Below are 5,000 nucleotides of genomic sequence, written 5' to 3'. Positions count from 1 at the left end.
ATACAAGATTTGTGTAAATTCCTTTGACTTGAGTCTGTAGGCGCAAGTCTTATATTTTACTCAAACAATCATAATAATCGAAGTGCAGGTTAGTAGTCAGGAAATTTAACTATAGACGTTATTAAGTTGGTCGAGAAGGTATTTTTCTTTTTTGTACTTGATGGTTATTATTAGGAAATTCCTGCAGAAGAATCTTTAGTTTCCTTCAACAACAGCAGTGAGAAGAGCAACATACTTGCTCAGACAGACTGAATATTGTTACATCTGAATAGAAAGTAATTGCCACAGCTTGAAAGTACTTTCTTAGGGGAAATTTCCATGAGAGAGAGAGAGAGAGAGAGAGAGAGAGAGAGAGAGAGAGAGAGAGAGAGAGAGAGAGATTTCAAATATGTAATGATTATAGTAATTAAGTTAATAAAAGGCACTTATTTCAAGTATGTTAGAATGAGGTAAACATCACTAAATTTGAAACGTGTAATGAGGAATACTTAATGACAAATAAAAAGAGGGACAAGGTTCAGTCCTTGATATGCAGGGCGTTTTCTCAACCATCGAAAACAAATACAAATTCTCTTCTTTTTATTTGTAAAGGGGACATGGAGTTATAGCAACTCTCAGCCAAATTACATGGAAGACTTAGGTTAAATTGTTTCTATAGAAAATCATTCTTTTAAGATGTTCCTGTTCTTACATCTGATCTCGGAAGATATAACTAGGATTCTAAGTTCAAAACCAAATGAGTAAACGCGAAGTTCAGTCGAATATTTACAGCTGTTTATCTCATAGTATTTAGAGTCCGTCACATGGTCCTCCCTTGGGATGCCATACACCCAGTGTCTTTAAATAAGCTAAGTTGTCAGAATAGTGCGAGTATTTTTGGCTTTGTAATTGGTTATATTTGCCGGATTTGGCAAGACGAAGCGGTCGAGAAATTATTAACACACCTGTTGAGACTAGAAAGTAAGTTTACTTTCACGAATTCTTTTTTTTTTTTTTTGTTTATAAGTGTACAGAATATTAAGTATTGGGTTATTGGGTTGGGCAAATGGAACCAGATGAATTGAAGTAAAATTAATCCATATTTACATGAATTTTGCCGATGTCTGTTTATAGTGAGATCCGCAATTATTTCATACAAACAAATAGAAAGTAGATTCCTTCAAGACCCAATTGATCAAAGATAGATAAAAAAAAAAAAAACTCGAATTTTAAACTATTTACCCAAGGGTAACGGAATTGGCTTTTTAATTAGAATCTTTATATTTGATTATCAATTTTAACTCGTTATAGATATAAGTGAAATTGTGTTGGTATAATAACTAATTTATTAGCATAAGAAGTAAAATTTTTAATCATTACTACTTCACTTCGATCGTTTTGTGCAAATGGGAAATTAACTTTATGGACATTATACTGTAAGTCATAGTAATTCAGTGCTTTGTTGCCTGATGCTGTAAATACACGCCACTTTGTCTCTACTATACATATTACTACATAAGAAATTTTTAGTAATATTAAAATATCAACTTACGAAGTTAGATCAAAGTTATTCTTACATGCTTTTCTGTCTGTCTGTCCCTAGGGTATCTCAAGAATGTTTTTTTTTATTGATCTTCATAATATGTAAGTCGATGAAGATGATTAAGGCAATTTGACACATGATCTTACACTAGGACAGGGGAGGACATTATGCACCACAGTGCAACTTGGGGAAAAGCTTGCATTTACAGCAAATATTAATAACTACAAGAGGTTGGAGAGCAATATGGAAGATAGAAATCGGAACAGAGTTAGAGCAGAAGGCTAAAAATATTTTTTGTAAAGCTGAGGGCAAAAGAACCATTAAAGACTCGATTAGAGTTTAAAATGGATCCGGGAATAGATGCAGATTTACTTTATTTTCTCTTTGATGGCAGAGTAAGGATGTGCTCTCTCTAGGTGTTTTCTCCTTGAACTACTATTTTACTATCTGATTACCATAAACAACCCAAAATTGAAAAGAGAAATATGGCTTCCATAAAGAAGTTTCAGCTGTTCACTGATGGTTTTGAGGTGAAAGAAAAATATATAAATAAAACTGACAAAAATAAGGCCATATTCTCTTTGTTTGGTGGATATATATTAGACTTCTGGATTGTTGAAGATAATTAGACCCCGGGAGAGGAATTCTCAATTATCTTTAATGAATTTAAGCGAAATATTGCATAATATTCTTATCAGTTCGACGAATAATAGTTTGCCTCTTTCCAGTATAGATAGTTATAAGAATCAACTAGAATAGTTTTCAAAATCATGAAGCTTCTTGAAATTTTATGCGAATGCTGTTTAGAGGGGGTCTACAGACAGTGGACACATATGTATTCGCAAAAATACTATAAAAACTACGGTTTTCAAACCTCTGGATTATTGTTTAGAATGTAAAACATTAGAATTTTGATTCAAAACTGTTAATGAAATAAATGAATTAAAACTGGTGATAATCGGTAAAACCGCTGGAGTCTTGAATACATCATTTTGTAAAGATGTTTGTGAGAATGAAGTTCTCTTAGACAAATCAGTTTTGATAGCATATCTATTTCTGACTCAGAGTAAACTTTAGTACTGAAGGCAATAGAATAGCAAGCAGTAATCTTTACGCTTGGGGAAAGATCACTGTTCAAGATTGAATCGCAAAGTTGAAGTTAAACCACAATTTATCCATTTCACTACGATCCGATCACTGGTCCAGAAGAAATATCAAAATCCAAATAACGCATACATCCCATGACTCAAATGTTTAAAGTAGAGCGAACAGCTGAAGCACTTCATTTAACATCCCAATTAGCATCCCAGAGAATGAGCACTTTGAAGAGTTTAGGAAGCACAGACGCACACACTACCAAAAGGCGGATCACCAGGAATCTGTCATTCACTCTCTCTTTCACTCTTCCTCTCAGCCTCCAGCAGCAAGAATAGCACCTTCAGCAGAAGTTGTATAGTAAATAGTACTAAGAAGAACCACACTCCAACATACCGTATCCTGAGAGTGAAACACACTAAAGTCTCCAGCGATCAGAGCTGACTTTATATAGCCAACCTTCATACTTCCTCAACACCGCCTCGAGATTCGGAGATGTCTCATTAAGGCGATATATTTTTTTTCTGCCTCCCTAGTTGGTTGGGTGGGTGGGTGGATGGGCGTGAGAGCCAAAGAGATCATCTATTCCCAGACAATGTCTCATGCAACCCGCCACACGCCCACTCAGAGGGTGGCAAAACTTACGATGTACCCTAAAAGTATGTATCTTCCTTTTGAAGGGGGTGGGGGCGGGCGGGGCGGGGCTGAGAAATCTTAGCTTTACCTGTTAGGGCAATTTTTGTTCATTGCTGAAATTTCAAGACGTCGATGGGAGAATTTCAGTATCTATAGAGTCATTTGCCCTTGTTATTTGGAATATAGGATTATGAAAATCGAAAATCTCTCAACGTATTTAGTTATTTATAGATTACGAGGTTTGAGGATATTTTAGCATCGTTGCCAAAACTGCATGATATCCCAGGTGTGTTGAATTGGAAAAACAAAAATTATAATTTAATTTTTTGTGTTTGTAACTGAACTTTTAATGGATATATAATGACAAAAGTCGTCAGTTGCTATTAGATTTTCCTTCTTTTCCTTCCATTGCGGACATTATTATTGTAGAGTATTGGTTTAATTTTTTTTTTAGATATTTTATTGATGTTTTGGGAGAATTGAATATAAGAAATCGTCAGTTGTTACATCCTACTTGTTTTTATCAGTTTGCAAAATTGCGTAACTTCATTTGATTAAAAATGAGAATGATATTTTTTGTTCTTTACCAAAATTGCCAGATGCAATTTACGTTGTACTTTTCATTCGATGAAGAGGTTGCATAATGCCATTGGGGAATTTAGGTTTAGAAAACAAATTTATTTGCATTGTATGGCAAGGAAAATAAAAAATGACATTCTTTCTGTTTTATTTTGTGTACAATGATTTTTCTAGACTTGCTAGCTGTTTTCCATATTGCTAGAAAGTAAAAAAAAAAAGTGACAGCTTCGAAGTGAACCGATGTGCTTTGGTAATAATGAGAGATGATTTAAAAATAGTTTTACAAAGTATGGAAGAGGAAAGAAACATAAACGTAAATACTTTACAATAATGCAGGGCAGGGATTAAGTTCCTGTTTATTTTAATATCTCGCTTAAAACACTGTAAACATATCTAGTTTATTTTTTCTTTGACGAAGTTTATTCTCCTTGGGTCTATTTCTACCTTCGTGTTTGTTGTTAGATGAATATTATGAAAACTAGGGAACACCTGTTAACCATTAGCTGAAACATGATGAGATCTTGAGAAAGTTAAATCTGAAGCTACATCCCTTTTGAGAAAGATGAATATTTAAGAAAAAAAGGGCGAACTGGTGATGTCACACGCATAAATATATATATATATATATATATATATATATATATATATATATATATATATATATATATACATATATATATATATATATATATATATATATATATGTATATATATATATATATATATATATATATATGTACACATATATATATATATATATATATATATATATATATATATATATATATATATATATGTACATATATATATATATATATATATATATATATATATATATATATGTACAGACACACACACACACACATATATATATATATATATGTATGTATATATATATATTCATATAAGAATATATAGATAAATATATACATACATACTGCATATTATATATATATATATATATATATATATATATATATATATATATATATATATATATATATATATATATATATATGTGTGTGTGTGTGTGTGTGTGTGTGTGTGTGTGTATGTGTGTATCTATGCGTGTATGTGTGTGGTGGGAAAATGAAATATTCTCGTTGATAACGTAGGGTGATCTAACAGTGGGAAGCGAGCCTGTTGATACTTCTAGTGTAAACCAGAA

The 5,000-nt window shown here is 32.1% G+C and overlaps 2 protein-coding genes across 2 annotated transcripts in view; one reads left to right on the top strand and one right to left on the bottom strand.

The window, feature by feature from the left end:
- The window catches only part of LOC137653651 (actin, muscle-like), a 4,458-nt gene extending 1,291 nt beyond the window's left edge, over positions 1-3,167 (bottom strand). The window contains exon 1 of the mRNA XM_068387224.1: positions 3,014-3,167. The gene's annotated coding sequence lies outside the window, so the exon portion shown is untranslated. The remainder of the gene's footprint in view (positions 1-3,013) is intronic.
- LOC137653653 (actin-5, muscle-specific) overlaps positions 1-5,000 on the top strand; it is a 181,839-nt gene that overhangs the window by 10,981 nt on the left and 165,858 nt on the right. The window lies entirely within an intron of this gene.

This window comes from Palaemon carinicauda, chromosome 14 (genome assembly GCF_036898095.1).
Source record: "Palaemon carinicauda isolate YSFRI2023 chromosome 14, ASM3689809v2, whole genome shotgun sequence".
NCBI lineage: Eukaryota > Metazoa > Arthropoda > Malacostraca > Decapoda > Palaemonidae > Palaemon > Palaemon carinicauda.
Note: the sequence above shows the minus strand (reverse complement) of the source record. Positions and strands in the feature narration are given on the sequence as shown.